Consider the following 16,537-nt stretch of genomic DNA (forward strand, 5'->3'; position numbering starts at 1 on the left):
GCGAAAATGAGCGGAGGGCACAGTCGTGCAGGAATGCAGCCTGACAACAAAAAAGAAAATAAGCAAGGAATCGATCGCATTATTTTGCCTTGGCTACGATCAAGTAAAAAATGCATGTCTACATATGTGGTGTATATGTATGTATGTATGTATAAGTAAGCGGAACAAAATTTATATTTTTATTGATCAATATTTTCTTAAGATTCATATATGTATGTATATTAGATGGAAGGAAACAGGTCGTTTACACTCAGTAGTCTTATTTTTCTCCTCAAGGAGCAACAAAAAATGGATTTTTATTAGTTATACTTAAATTTCAAATCAATATCTCAGATGGGTTTTGAATTACAGCCTTCTAAAATGCAGTCACTCAGTTCAATCAACGTTTCATTTTAAACCCGTTGCTTTTTTGAAACTACTTTTCATTTACAAAATGGTTTAAGTGATTACTCGGAAACAAATGAGCCGTATTCATGATAAATTGCTCCGAATACTATATATTTTTGATTTCTGCATGTTTTGTATATAGTTTTCTAAACTTGTTGTTGATAATTTTGTAAACACTGACTAAACAGTTTTTTGATCTTTTCAAAAATCAATTTTTAACAGACCAAAAATTATCAAAATTTTGGCTAAATTTCAATTTTATTTTAAACTCCGCCATTTTGTCAATTTTTTGACTTTTCCGACCGTAGGTTATTGTACGTTAGAGTGGGCCGATTTTTTTCTGTGAAATATCGTATGGGCTAAATGATATACGGATAATTTTGAACAACTTTGCCTAAGAAACTATGGGTTTAAAACCGTTTCCGAGACTGCGGATGACGAATTTTAAAAAACTTGAATAACGGGTTGTATGGGAGATCAATTTAATAACAAGACGTACCTACGAAATACATATCGAGGAGCTTTTCTAGCGTCGTCGGAGATGCACGTCGAAAAATATTATTTTTTAATTTTTTTTTTTGCTTTCAAAAATTTGAAATAAAATTTTTTTAATATTTTTTTTTTACTTTCTAAAGATCGTCCTTTTTAGACTGGCTGGTTACACCTAATATAACCTTAATGTAGCATGGCACGTCGGAACAAACATTTACAATATTTTATATATCGAACTTAGTCTACATTATTGACGTTTCATCGCTTTTAGGTGTGCGTGTACACATAGATACATATATATATGTAGATCTAAATTATTACCAATGTATATGTAAATATATATGTATGGGAAAACAAGTTTTGTTTTTGCTTTGCTCAATTAGCTTTGGTGACTGCATTTTGATGTTATTCAATTTAACAAGAAATTCTGTAAAGCAACATTCACCCTCGGGAAGATAACATACATCAGCGGTTGTTTACTGTTTTAACATTGTGAATGCTGAGCGTACGCTGGATAACAGAAGAAGGGGAACTAGTTGGGAAAATACGTTAGTAAAGCAAACAAAATAAGTAAAATTGAAGAGAGAGCGCAATAAGACAAATTTAAAGTTAAGGCCGAAACTTAAGGGATGCATGTAAGAAATGGGTCGAAAGAGAAGGTAACTAATTGCATGACACCCTTAAAGTGCACTTACACTAATACATATGCACGCCTAACAATAAATAGGCGCGTATTCAAGCTTTAGCAACGCAATAAAAGAACGCACTTATCAACCGATGTAGCAACGCTTCTTAGCTTAAGCAATTATCTCTAGGGACTAGATATTTATTAGTTGCCTGCTGCGGTTAGTTTAAACAGAAATGTCATTAATGTGAATTCGCCCGGCAATATGTGGCATGTATATCCTTGTCTATATACACATGTACATTTGTTTGTATATAAACAGTTGTTGCATATATTCCTGGTGCGTGGCGTTTACGTTTCAATGCCGGCGAAGACAAGTCAGCGGCCGCTAATACGCATGACATGCAGGTATTGCAAGAATTATATACATATTTTGCGCATTGCATACCTTTGAATATACGCACGTACGCACATACATTTTTATATGTAGTCAAAACAGGTGACAATTATTTGCAACACGTTTCGCATTGAATTGTGGGGCTAGGAATAGGCCAAGTGAAGAACGGAAGCCTTGAGTACTGAGGAAATGAGTAAACAGGCTTTCGTCTACTGCCTTATCCCAACAAATATTTTAATTACAGCATATTAAGCATATTTTGCGCTGAAGTGCCTAGATACATTTGTAGTTTCATATTTATTTGTACTTTATTCTTACTTTTAGGAATAAGATGTTTATAATAATATCGACTAACTAAGTCTACGTGTAGCGTAAATTTTTTCACAAAAAAATAATTTTTATTTTTTTTTTACTGGTGTAGACAACACTTACGCGGTTATAGCCGAGTTAACAACAGCGCGCTAGTCGTTTCTCCTTTTCGCGATGTGGCGCCAATTGGAGATTCCAAGCGAAGCCAGGTCCTTCTCCACCTGGTCTTTCCAACAAAATGGGGACCTTTCTCTTCCTCTGCTTCCACCGCCAGGTACTGAATCGAAAACTTTCCAGCTAGAGTATTCTATTCCATCCAGTCAATATGCCCTAACTGTCTCTTGATTCGCTGAACAATGTCAATGTCGTCGTATAACTCGTACAGTTCAACTTTCCATCGAAATATTCGCCGTTTCCAATTCGCAAAAGACCATAAATCTTCCGTAAACCTTTTCTCTCGATGCCTCCATGCCTCCGCATCATATAGTAGGACGGAAATGATGAGTTTGGATGACTCAGTCCAAAGTAGCATCCGTTGGGAAGAGTGATTGTGCGTTGGATTTCAAGTTATTGTTATTAAGGCCAAGGCTGTACACTCTTATAGAAAATTGTACTTTCTCTATTTAGCTCTTCAACTAGTATTATTTTCTCCAGCAAAAGGAAGTCCCCTTGTCTGAACCTCGCTTGATTTTCCAGGTCTAAAGCCATACTGATAAGGTCCAATCAGTTTGTTGACGGTGGGCTTCAGTCTTTCACACACTATGTTCGATAAGACCGTATATGCGAGGCTTATATTAAGGAGACTTATCCAACGGTAATTGGCGCAGATTGTGATATCCCCTTTTTGTGAATTGGACAGAGCGCACTTAGGTCGTCGGGCAAAGAAACTGTTGCATGCACTTTGTCAGTTTTCCGCCGCCGAATTTGAATAGCTTGGACGATAATCCATCGGCAACTGCCGCTTTCTTGTTCTTCATGCGGGTAATTACTATTCGAACTTCTTCATGGAACGTCCGCTCTATCGTCATAGACTGGGGAATTTCACTGCCATTCAGTAGGCTGGAGAAGTGTTTGCTCCATAACTTCAGTAATCTTTAACATCAGCCACTAGATCAGCACTTTCGTGATTTTGATTCCCTGTCATATTGGGATTTCCATATCATGTTGGGATCCAAACAAACTGTGATTCCAATTCTCTTCACACAGTAGAAGTCTGCATTCTTGATTTAGTTCCTAGCCATTCTTTATTTTGTAATTTGTTTATTTCTTATCTCCAGCAGAGCAAGAATGCCGATATCAGCTCTTCATTTTTTATTGATACGCACTTCAGGAGCTGCTTTCACAACTCCACATTAAACGTCCTTCCAAGAAATTTGTGGAAACAACAACAAATAATATTAAAATAAATTCAGCAATACATAACGGCGAAGGAGTGTAGAGGTGTAGACAGAGCATTCATTAATGTGTTAAACATGCATCCATATGTATAAAACCGCTTCAGTCTGTGGCTCTTAGGTAGCATTACTTATGGCTTCTTAATTTTACATGATTATGAAACTTATGAATGCAAGTTATTACAGCTTATAGTCTATTTAGAAGCCAATTGGAAGACAATATTAAAATTTATAAGCGAGCAAAATTAATACAAGCAATACGAACTCTCCAGTCTGTCAGTTACTTATACATACATATATCCGTGCCTCCGAATATAGCTTTCCTTGAGTATTTACTCCGAGACAAATGATGTGCTCATTATCAAATTTTTATTACTAATTAATACTGAATTTTAACTTATAGGTTATTAAGATCATATATGATCCACAAAAAATGACGTTTTTATAAAGGAGAGGCATAATATTAAGGGGTTACATGGGTTTCGTCCACTAAAGTAATCCACCCTAGATATAATATACTTATGCCAACGATTTTTCCTCGACACACTTTTCTAAAGCACTTTTTGGGATGGACTTCAGCTCCTTTAGCGAAACTTTTGAAGCATGAATTGAAACAAACAGTTGTCTCGCTTAATATATACACAAAAAACTAAAGCTTTCTTGAAACTACACGAGAATTCCAATAAATGCCCAGCCGCTACATAACAGAAGTTTGAAAGAACCACAACACCGCATCATGTTTAACCTATTGTATATAGGGTTGAAAATAAAATGTAAGCTTTTGTAATGAAATTTACATAAAACGTGCCACCAACACACCTTAAAATAATCCGACATTCATTCATATGAGAAATGAAAGAAAAACATTCATAAGCAACGGTCCAAAATACACGGAAAACTGCAGTTTCGAGGCGCAATTAAAACGCCAAGCATTAATAAAATCTTACAATTGTAAAGCAAATGTGAATGCCACACGCTAAACTAAATTCACCGCTGAATGCTACGGCAACTAAAGGGTGCAGTCAGCAGTCAAGGCAGCACACGATGTCGTGCAGGATGAAAACATTCGTGTACGAGCACATCTACTCGCCCGTCTGCATGCCACATAATGAGTGTGGCCACGAAGGATTTCTGTAGCAGTCCTTATTTACAGTCAAAGGTCGCGCAATATGCTTGTACATATTAACAGGCGTGTATTATGTATGAAGAGAACGGTTTATTTTAAAACCAAAGCAGCAGTCTGCTCCATGAACACAATGCACCGGCCTGACGTAGAAAACCGACGACATTTGACAGAACTCACTTAACGCGAATGAAACGAAAGACGCTAGGATAAAGGTATGGAGAGTGCTGTAGAGACGCATGTGCTTGTGGCCGTGCATGCAGCTGTCGTTGTTTGCATATCTCGACATGCTGCTTACAGTTGTCATTTGCTTGCTGGCCATAGTCATTCTGTGGACTTATCAAATCAAACCAACTGACTTATGCCGGGAGTTTTTTTCGAATTTTTACAAATTATTTGTATATTTTAAAAAACTTTTCGTAGTAATGTTTGAAAATTTTTAAGTAGGTAAGGGTGTCATTGTTGTTGCATCACATGTGTTTTTCTATTATATTGTATTATCACATCATTCGTCACCAAACTGGCAAACGTTCTAGCAATTGATTTATTGGTTGTAAATCACACATTAATTGTGACAAAAAAGTACGAGGAAATTGTAAATAATATATATTTTGTCGCCTTCAAAGTAATCCCCGCCAGATGTAATGACAGCTTATGCAGCGAATTTTGTTTTATCTCTTCAATCGACTGAACGGGTTTCATTCTGATGATTAAATGAATGTGAGATCGGAATTCTCACGATCAAGCATGTTCAAGAGATCTGTTTGCGGTACTCTTTTTGAAAAAATTTTCCACCAAAATCATTCGAACGGACACGTGAGAGATGTTAAGCTCTCTTGCCATCTCTCTAACACTTGTTTTACGATTTTCAAGCACCACATCCTTCACTTTTTTATATTTTTATCAGTTGAAGAGGTCGAAAGTCGTCCAGAACGAGGCATGCTTTCAATGATCTCTCGACCGTCTTTGAAGACTTTGTACCACTCGCAGGTTTGTGTTTTTGATAAAACTGAATCATTGTAAGCCTTTTCCAAGATTCGCAAATTCTTTGTTCGAGTGGAGCTCTAGGCATTCATTTGAGTTACGGAAAGAAACATTTATTTAGCACAATTATTACCAAAGTGCCTAACCTTGAAAGATAGCTACCTCAAATTCGTTATTGGACCGCTTGAAAGACGACATTGCCGAAAAACGGTGAGATTTTAAGAAAAAGAAAGCGTTGTTTCACCAAGACGATGCATGCACCGTGTCCCAAGTCAGTGAAAACTGCGGCAAAAACGCACTAATTAGGCTTTGAGCTGCATCCGCAGCCACCGAGTTCTCCAGATCTGGCTCCCAGCGACTATTTTCTGTGCTCAGATCCCAAAAGACTGCTCGCTGGGAAGTAATTTTCGTAGAATAAAGAAGTAATTGCCAAAACTGAGGTCTAATTTGAAGCAAAAGATACATTGTACTACAAAAATGGTATCGAAAAGTTGGAGAATTGCTATAATCAGTGTATCACCCTTGAATGGAACTATGTGGAATAAATAAACGAATTTTGTCAAAAACTTACAATGGTAGGGCAGGGACTTTTCAATATATGCATATCAAAATCGGAACTTAATAAATTTTTAAAGACCAACATTATTGTATAACTAAGTTTACTGGCAATAACTGACTTGACTGGATTCCAACAAGATTTCACATACAAACACAAAACTAACATTAACTATTTTCTTCTTATCCACACACATGCATACATGTATGTATGTCTATTTAAACATAATAACCGAAAAGACAACGAATTCCTGCAACAAAACTAACATGACTGTTACCTGATACCGGTTTCTAAATTTCGGATACAAATAATGTCCGTCCTGAGGATTACTTGTTTGTGCATTCTCTTGGTAACCCAGCAATCACAGAGCTACTATTACTTCAAGGTAAATAACAACAAAAACAAATCACCGAAAATGAAGAATATCTACTAAGTAAAGTACGTATAGTATGAAGGAAGGTGGAGAGCTCAAATAAACGACGCGCAAGAGATGCCAAAGTCGAAGAGCAAAAAGTCTATGGAATATTTACTTTAGCTGCACTTCCAAGAATTGAGTGATCAGTAAGTCTTTAGGCGAGCGGCAAGCCAAAAAGCAAAGATTGGACAGACAAGGGTCGTGAAACACCACAGCTATGGATGAGCAAGAGTCAGCGGAGCAGCAAAAGTGAAACCAACTTATTTATAAGGACATACAAACCAAACTGCTGGAAGTGATAAACTAAAGAAATGATGCGACATACAAATCTAGACATATACATACACACATATATGTACATAATATGTATGTGCATGTAGAAGTGTACTCAAATACTGTGCTATTTGTGTGGCGACGCTTGAATGGAACCATGAATGGACTTAGCACGACCAGATCATTGAAAAGTCCAACAAAAACCAACAACAATATTGCATATTAGCCCAAGCAGATAATTTGAATATTTTTGTTTGTTTGAAAGCAACAAGATTTGTTTGGAGTACAGGATATCTTCAGACAAATATTTGAATATGTGTGATAACACCGCAAATCTTTAGAGGGAATACAACAAATGCTAAGGAAAATAAGAAATACAAAAACAAAAATCATGCTCAAAATGAACAAACAGGAAGTTTTATTCAGCGCAGGAAATACAAATTTGCTAAATTAAGATTGGAAGACACGGGAAATCACACGCTGATCACTGATTAGGGCGGCAGGTTCCCACAAATACTCACAGACGAAAAAAAGAACAGCGCACAACTTCGCTGAAATTTACAATAACGCGAGCGGGGACCTACGTAAAAAGGATAACTGCATTACATTCTCTTCAATTTAGATTGCACCACATTTGTTTTGAATTTTCACGCGTGTGAAAAGTTCCCCTAATTAATTGTGGGGTTTATCAATGCTGATTACATGCCAAGGCGCAAGAAAAAACGATTTCATTAAATCAAAGAGGAAAATTAGCAGCAGCTGCAAGCGTGCAAATATCCCAAAGACAGATTGTTGCATGAGAAAGAAAACAAAAGCTGTCAGGAAAAACGTTACCTCAGCGACGCAAAGTAGAGCACCAACATTACACTAACAAAAAAAATTAAAGCACCTAAGAAAGAAAAAAAATAACACACCTGGATATGCGCCGGCTGGCTGACTGCTTGTCTGTCGCCGTCTTACCATATTGCATGGGTGTCGCGCAACAAGAAACACCCTTAACCAATGCATATATAGACAATGTACCGTAAGTGTTTGCGTTCGACGTATCCTTGCAATTTCACTTCGTATTTCCTGCAAACAGTAGTCAGGCATTACTCCTGCTCGCTGCGCTGTGAGCGGTGTCAAAGTGTGCTCATTGCCAATTGTTGCTTGCTGCTCCTTGGCGCACATGCTCGACAAATGCTCAACAAACGCGCTCAGCATTTTCCAATTGTTGCAAACCGAAAATTTCTAAGAGACCAATGACATGAAAACGACAGATTGCCACAAGGCAAATCGGTAACGTTCGCCGCAGTGCCAAAAAGGAATGTGAAACTCAAGCACTTGGAGATAATACTAACCAAAAAACAAGTAAGGACGAGCTAAATTCGGGTGTGACTGAACATTTTGTACTCTCGCAGCTTTCCTGCATAAAAGCCGGACATTTTTTTTCGAATTTCAATAGTCTAACTGATAGGCTGACAGCTACTTTCGGTAAAAAGTCCGCAATAGGAACTGAGGTCCACATATTCGGTAACTGGGAGGAAAACTTCAGTAGTTTTGATCCGACTTGGACAATTTTTGGTCTTAAGGTGGCACACCTCAAAGGCACTATTCGTGCAAAGTTTTATCTGGATATATTGTTTGGCTCTTGATTGTAATACTGGAAAGTGAAAGAATCAAATGGAATTTTGTTATTTGGGAATGTCAGGATAATATTACCTTCCATATTTGGTTGAAATCGGTCGAGTTGGTCCTAAGATATGTGTTTTCACTTAAATATGTGTTTTCACTTAAATATGTGAGGTACCACGCCCATCGCCCATCTCGCCAGTAAAATTGAATGTCTCTGGTGTATTTAGCTATTGACATATCGAAGTTTTTAGCGGGCGAGGTTATCATCCGCTTCCATCCAATTTTACAGTCTAAAAAGTGGTGCTTAAGGAATTTGTTCTGAGCAAATTACAGTTCAATTCTAAGTTTAGTGTTTAGACATGGCACTTCATAGATTTTCGTTCAATGGTAGTGGTGCGATTACGCCCATCTATGAACTCATCCTCACTTTTTGCCAAGAAACATTTGTACCACGTTAAGATATCTTAATTTTTATTCAACTTATCGCTTGCATATACGAACGGACGGTCAGACAGTCATCCTGAACATTTATATACATATAACTCTATATGTAAGGCAATTATTTTTAGGTTTTACAAACAACCGTTAGGTGAGCAAAACTATTATACTCTGTGCAACATGTTGCGAGAGTATAATAACAGAAAATTGAAATGCATGATTCGAAACGAAACGAAAATGCATTGGTAATGGCCACCAGCCATTGGCATTGCACTCAGCAAGGGTAATAATGTCTGGCACATACCACTTCCAACGTATGCATATCCAAGGGCAAGCTATGTCCATATTTAAGGACTTAAGTACTTCCGCAGTTCTGCAAAAAAAGTGAAGTCAAAGCAACTTTTTTTTTAATTAACGGGCAACAACATTTTTAAAATAAACTGCTTTAAAAAAAAAATTATTAAAAATATTTATGCCATTATTATGATATTATTTTGAAATATTCTAATAATTAATCTCTGATCCAAGTAGAGCTACTTTCAATAGCCTTTTTTTGACAGATCACGCGTGAGTCTTGTCAAGGTATTGTTTGGCATTTTATCATGGAAAGACTTACACCTGAAAAATGTTTACAAATCGTTCAAATTTATTATTTCAAATAATGGTCCACATAATCGGCCTACTAAGCGACCTATTCAAAACACCATCACCCATTTTGAAACCCATCATTCATTATTGTAAAATATTCTAGCGAATAGACCACGTCCAGTTGGCAGGGAAGAAAATATAGCAGTCGTAGTTGAGAGTGCACACAAAGACCGTGGAGAGTCGATTGGGCGCCGTTCGCAGCAACTCGGACTGACGTATGGAACGACTTGGCGCATTTAAAGTTGAGATCTTAAATTGAAAGCGTATAAAGTACAGCTTGTGCAAGTATTGAAGCCGCTTGACCTTCCCAAGCAGCATGGATTCGCTCTATGTGCTCTTGTAAAGTTCCAAGAAGATCCAACGTTTTCGAGCCAAATTTTGTTCGGCCATGAAGCCCATTTATGGATCAATGGATTGTAGGTAAGCAAAATTACCGCATTTGGGACGAAGGGCAACCTCAAGAGCTGCCATTTCATCTACAAAAAACAACGGTTTGGTATGCTTTGAAGCTCGGTGGAATCATCGGCCCAAATTCTTTAAAATGATGCCGGTGAGAACGTAACCGTCGATGGCGACTGCTATCGCGCTATGATAATCGACTATTTGATGCCTGTAATTGAAGCTTGTGATCTTGGCGACATTTGATTTCAACAAGACGGCGCCACTTCCCACACATCGTATCAATCTATAGATTCATTGAGAGAACACTTCTGTGAGCAGATAATTTCAAGATCGTGTGATACCACACCGTTAGATTTTTTCCTGTGGGAATATGTAAAGTACAAAGTAACGAAGTCTCATATAAGGGACATCGAACAACATTGAAGGTTTACGGGAAATGTGTTTCCAATATTATTTTAAGGGTGGTCCGATATCGCCGATTCCGACAAATGAGCAACTTCTTGGGGAGAAACGCACGTGTGCACAATTACAGTTCGATATCTCAAAAACTGAGGAGCTAGTTCGCGTATATACAGACGGACACGGCTAAATCAACTTAGCTCTCCATACTGACTATAATATATTTATCTACATATATGTACAAGCTGCGTTCCAAAGTAAACAGGACTTAAAAAAAAACAGAACAAGTGGTTTTTTCGGCAAAATCAATTTATTTTATTCAAAATAGCCTTCTTGTGCTTCGATACAGCTTTCTGCACGGTCCAAAAGCATGTCGAACGAGTGTTTTGGCTCGTTGGCCGGTATGGCCGACAGTATGCCGATGCAAGCCTTTTAAATAGCTTCTACGTCTGCATAACGCTTTCCTTTCATGGGAAAATGCATTTTTCCGAAAAGGAAGAAGTCGCACGGTGCCATATCAGGTGAATACGGGGAGTTCTTAATAGTTAAAATGTGACTTTTCGTCAAATAATCGGTCACAATCGGCCCTTCGAATGTTGGATTCAGAGCAATTTGTGGTCGTCAGTCAATTTGTGCGGAACAAACCGTCTACACACCTTTCGTAAGCCCAAATGTTCGATCAAAATGCGATAAATCGATGTTTTGGAGATTTTCAATTCCATTTCCATGAATTTCAATGATGATTTCGGGTGATTTTTGATGAATTCACGCACAGTTTCGATGGAATTTCCGGTGATCACGGATTTTTAATGGCCCACATGCTGATCGTCATTTGTGTTCTCACGACCACTTTGAAAACGTTGAAACCACGCGTGCTCTCTGCTACGCGATAGGCAATCATCGCCATGAACTTGTTTCATCAATTTTAAAAGAAAATTTAATATTGGATCTTTGTTCGAAGGTCATTTTCGCACCGAAAACACAAACATACTGTCACTTAAAATGCAATAACTTCACTTCCAATCGATGAAATGTCAAAAAATTCTTACTGGACATTCGATAAAGATAGCCGATTCTAACACACCAGTCGAGGCCTGTTTACTTTGGAACCCACCTTGGATATATGTTATCTGGGGTCTCTGACGCTGCCTTCTCGAGGTTACATACTTAATGACAAACTTAATATAGCCTGCTCAGGGTAAAATAAATAAATAAAAGTGGCACTTAACGAAAAGTTTGTAAGTCATTAATAACCAAGGTTTGGAAGCCTCTATATTTGGATCAAGTGATTACCAAACCCAAGCTTATGAATGCACTATTATTAATAAAAGCCAGAATCCACCAACGGGTGCAATGCTTTCCTTTCTTATTGTGGTTTTCCACCAAATATATTGAGGGCCTTGATTCTATTGGCATGTGTCAAATACACATACATATGATTGTATTCATACATCCATATGTGTGTGTAAGTGTGTGAACTTTGCTGAACATTTCTTGTTACTGAAAATTAACATTTTTTTTAGTAAATAAGTTTGTACAAGAAAACAAGTTGAATTAAAACAACATGGAAACAGTCAAATACTAGTTCATACATTAACACTAGCGTGTGCATAAGCCTGTGAAATGTTTTAAAGCTAATAATTGCGAGAAGGCCTACAAATGTATCTGCGCGATAGGAGAGTTCCACACCAACGTAGCCACATACATAAGTATGTATGTACGTATTGCTAAAAAAGCAGTCATTCAAGCAAGCAGACAGATAGACAGTCAGTCAGACAGACAGACAACAATCCATCCAACCCTTGAAAATGCTTTGACGAACTTGAATATGGCAAAAAGGGAATGACCCGTAAGCGATAAATATATGGGTTCACAGTGTAAATATGTTTGTAGGCAACTACACAGCCACAAACATACATACATACATACACACATGGTTGAAACTAGGGAAGCACTGAACGACTCTGTGCTAATAGCAACGAGTATTTGTCGAATGAGGGCAGTGAACGTCGAAATTAAAAATAAGGTATCGGATGTGTGTATATGTGTGTATGTATGTTTATGCATACGGTTATGTCGAGGAGAGTGTATATGCGATTTCTGTCTGTAGGAACACCTCAATTTATACATACCGGCATACATATATGTATGCAGTTATGTATGCAAGTATATCAGTCGGCGAACAGCGTACAACTATCGGCGAATAAATGGGGTGTGCTGCTTGTAAAAATTGTAACTACAACAACACACATACTACATATGCAGTAAGAAATGGAATATTCATAAAAGTGGATTTAAGTAGAATACCACGCACTAATTATGAACGCAAACAGTACTTCCCCTATCGAATGTGTAACATTTGGGTTGCGCATGCGCAAACGGCAGATGTGACATTTTCCTATGCGCAAACACACAACTTATAGCATATGCCGTTCGACGGTTCGACTGTTGCATTGGCATTCAATATTTATGTAGCTATCGGTTGCATAAGGCTAGTTTGTTGTTTTTTTCCTCCTTTACAGGCTATGATGCTGGTGACACCAATTTAAACCGTAGTGAAAATTGTAACGAAAAATATATTGATATTTTTTATATATATTTAAACTCTGCTTAGGCTACAGGCATTTGCAAAAAAAAAATTGTAAATGTGTAAGTAAGTCGAACAACCTTTTTCCAAAGCCGAGCGGATTAGGACCGGTACACTAAAAATTGTGCTTTTAATTTAAGTTGACGAAATGAATACCTATTTTGACAGGCGCATTTGTATGTCACTGGAAGCAACATACATACATTTTTGAACGGTCTTCGACGTTTTCTCTTACTCAAACTAAATAACCCGCTCAGGATATAAGAATAGTTTTTAAGCGACAATATGGCCCAAATATTGTTTAAAGGAAAATCATCAGACATATGAGGGGATTAAGGCACAGGAAAATAGTCAAGGCAACCCATTTGCTGACGTTGTCGTGCAATTAACGGTTGTAATGTGTTCTATTTAAAAAAAAGCGATCCCAAGATTAGAAAGGGTTGTATGCACTGTTATATGAAGGATACGCTGAGTATTCTAAGTCTTCAATTACATGCATGTGAGATTAGAATCATGGCGTGAAAGCAGAGTAATCACTTAGGGCTATGAAGAAAATCCTTTATTGGAAAGGTTAACCAAACAAATTAAACCGGTAGACAGGCGAAGCTAATTCATAGGGTTGACAAAAATGCCCGAAGAGTTTCGGAGTCTCTGATTAAAAAAAAATCTGGATAATGAATTAATTAGAAAATTAAAAAAATTAACTGCACCTAATAAATCGTATTGCTAAGTTCATTTGGAATTGCATTTCTGAAGTACATAAAGTGCATTCGACGATTTTAACGGTGAGTGAAATTATTCAACAAAGAAGTTCCATTAAGTTTTGTGTGCGGAATCAAATTTCTGGCGCCGAAACGTTCAGAATATTGGGAAAGGTCTTCCGTGATAATAGTTTGTCGCGAGTCTTAGATCCCGGAAAAAGACGGTCAATCGGTCGAATGTCGTGGCAAAGGTGAGCCGAAGTCAAAAAAAACTACGTCAAAGCAGGTTTTCTGTTTAGCGAGGTGTGGTGCACTCCGAATTCCTTTCGAACGGCCAAAATGTCAACAAGGAATACTATTTGAGTATTGAGTCTTATTGGAAAAGCATTAAAAAGAAATTACAAGTATAAATTACTAGCCATTGATATTTCTATTCATTAAAGTTAATCGTCAATCTGTTAAACCAACGTAAATAGATTGATACACATATAAAAACCGAATGCATTTATTCAGCTGAAATTAATTAGGATTGTCGATCCAAATACCGATTACAACCCTTTTTTACACCTTTTGACCGGTTTGTAAACACAACATTGGTTCTTTATAAAATTTCAGCATTGAAGCTATGCAAGAGTTGTTTGTATGTCATGTGTCAAGTTGAAATGTCAAATGCATAAAAACATGCTACAAATTTTCCCATTTTTATTCGGGATTTTCACATGACCATATGCCAAATGACGTGTTTTCACAATACGACTTCGCCTTCGAAAGGCCATAAAACCACATACATAAATGGAGGAAGTTTAAAAGCTATTTAAAAGTCGTAAAGTTCCTTGTTGCCGATTGGACAATTGAAAGTTGTAAAGAGAAAAAAATTAAAACAAAAAGCTTATTAACAACTTCACAGAGGTTAATGCTATGGAAATATTTACAACATTAAAATAACGCTGAGAAAGTTCCCTACCTTTATTGTGAGGCTTCATTAAAAGAAGGTAAGCAAATATTTCTCACTTTTACTGAAATACTATTTTAGATCGTTTTTGAAGAAATTAGAATACGAATGTGTATTTGCTAACTTTGTGTAATTTTCGGTGCTTTTAATTTGCAAATTTTTACTGTCCGCTAATTGACTAATCAGTTAAAAAAATAAGTATATCATTAACTATGGATTTTACTCTTCAACATAGTTAGTTATCAAACACTTATTGTGGAAGAAATGTCATATGTAACAGTTCAAAATGACTAAGTTGCATAAATAATGTTGAATTTTTCAAAATTAACTCAATATAAAAATGTGTATGCATGTACTTACAAAAAATGTAACAGTTCAAGGTGCTGAAAAGAGCGAAAGAAAATAAATTAGTAAAGCATTTATGTATATATCTATGTATCAACTAATATCAGTACATATGTATGTAAATAAAATGTTTGTTGAATGCATAATATCTGAACTATATTCTTCTTCTTGATTGGCGTAGACAACGCTTACGCGGTTATAACCAAGTTTACAACAGAGCGCCAGACGTTTCTTCTTTTCGCTATTTGGCGCCAATTGGAGATACTGAATGCAGTTAGGTTCTTCGCCACCTGGTCTTTCCAGGTAGGAGTAGGTATTACTCTGAAACGTCGTACCAAATTCAGACATAGCGGCATAAAGGCAGCTGTTTTCGTGCTGTCAAAAGAAACTTTAAAATCGACGAAGAGGTGGTGTATGTCGTTGCTCTTTTCCAAGATTAGGCGCATGGTGGAAAGTATATTGTGTCAAAATTAAGATTTTCTCAAGTCGATTGGAGCGAAAATAGCAGTTACGGTTGGCGCTTTTGAAATTTTGATCACTATTTCAGTACATATTTTCCGAGGCAAAGAGAGTTATTCTCAAATTAAATAATAATTTTTATTTTACATTAACAAATTACCCCGCAAAGGGTTCCAAAAAAAGAAAAAACGTTAACTTCGGTTGCATCGAAGCTTTAATACACTTCATAAAAACAAAAGGTGCCTTAAAGAGCATGATTTTGACAAGTCAGTTTGTATGACAGCTATATGCTATCCTCTCTAATGCAAATACGATGATTTTCCTGCATTTAGTTTCCATAATTTTAAGTTATGATAATTCATGGAAACGGTTTGAGATTTACAATCTCACGATTATATAATATTACGTAGACTCCCCGAAATACATTTGCTGGACCAAGTGAGGCCAATGCGAGGGTAATCCACATAATATATACCAAAAAGCAGAGAAAATTCTAGGCACCGCATCTGAGCTTCAGGCTTTAGAAAACTCTTGGTTAAAGCTTTCCTACAGGGTGTGTAGGAGCGTACATAAACATTGAGTTGTGCTTGTATTTGTGGTTAACTTGTCGAATTGAAAAACTTCTTTTGCGGTTAGCATATTGAATTCATTAGTAAGGCAAGTGAGGGAATAAGTCCCGCATTACTTTACAAACCACAAATTCTTTATTTTGAACATTCTGCTGAATGTCGTATGGTACATATTCTTGCGAACTTTATATTTAAAAGTTGCATACATGTCTAAAAACAAATTTATTATCAGCTGATTAAACAGTATAAATTTCATTTGCAAGCATTCCAAATTTTTTTTTTTCATATTTATAAACAACACAAAGTATGGGCAGAGCCAGTAACATATCACTAATGAGGTCAAATATCTGGGTCTCTCTTCGGATCTTACGGATTCCAATTTGCGGTGAAAGCAGCACGTGGATCTGACCATGGTCAAAGTCACAAAGGCATCAACGGTGCGCAGTCACCAGGCTGATAAATCCTGGG

The 16,537-nt window shown here is 36.9% G+C and overlaps 1 protein-coding gene across 3 annotated transcripts in view; it reads right to left on the reverse strand.

The window, feature by feature from the left end:
* LOC105231605 (transcription factor E2f1) overlaps positions 1 to 16,537 on the reverse strand; it is an 81,181-nt gene that overhangs the window by 45,648 nt on the left and 18,996 nt on the right. For all 3 annotated transcript variants that reach the window (XM_011213000.4, XM_019992227.3, XM_019992228.3), the window contains exon 3: positions 15,057 to 15,079. The gene's annotated coding sequence lies outside the window, so the exon portion shown is untranslated. The remainder of the gene's footprint in view (positions 1 to 15,056; positions 15,080 to 16,537) is intronic.

Source organism: Bactrocera dorsalis, chromosome 2 (assembly GCF_023373825.1).
Source record: "Bactrocera dorsalis isolate Fly_Bdor chromosome 2, ASM2337382v1, whole genome shotgun sequence".
In the NCBI taxonomy this organism is placed as follows: Eukaryota; Metazoa; Arthropoda; class Insecta; order Diptera; family Tephritidae; genus Bactrocera; species Bactrocera dorsalis.